We start from the raw sequence: 319 nt of genomic DNA, 5'->3' as shown, positions 1-319 counted from the left end.
GGGGCTATGGAGCTCCGGGGCTATGGAGCTATGGAGCTCCGGGGCTATGGAGCTCCGGGGCTATGGAGCTATGGAGCTCCGGGGCTATGGAGCTCCGGGGCTATGGAGCTCCGGAGCTCCGGGGCTATGGAGCTCCGGGGCTATGGAGCTCCGGGGCTATGGAGCTCTGGAGCTATGGAAGTATGGAAGTATGGATGATCCAGCACCCTCCGTGGCTGACCGCTGGTGCTCGGGGCCGGTGAACTCGGCACCCGCCTCCGGCGGGTGCCTCGGTGACCGCCGTCGCTTGGGGCCAGTGAACTCGGCACCCGCCTTCGGC

Source organism: Syngnathus leptorhynchus, unplaced genomic scaffold (genome assembly GCF_054491065.1).
Source record: "Syngnathus leptorhynchus isolate UIUO unplaced genomic scaffold, UIUO_Slep HiC_scaffold_645, whole genome shotgun sequence".
In the NCBI taxonomy this organism is placed as follows: Eukaryota; Metazoa; Chordata; class Actinopteri; order Syngnathiformes; family Syngnathidae; genus Syngnathus; species Syngnathus leptorhynchus.
This window is presented reverse-complemented; position numbering follows the sequence as displayed.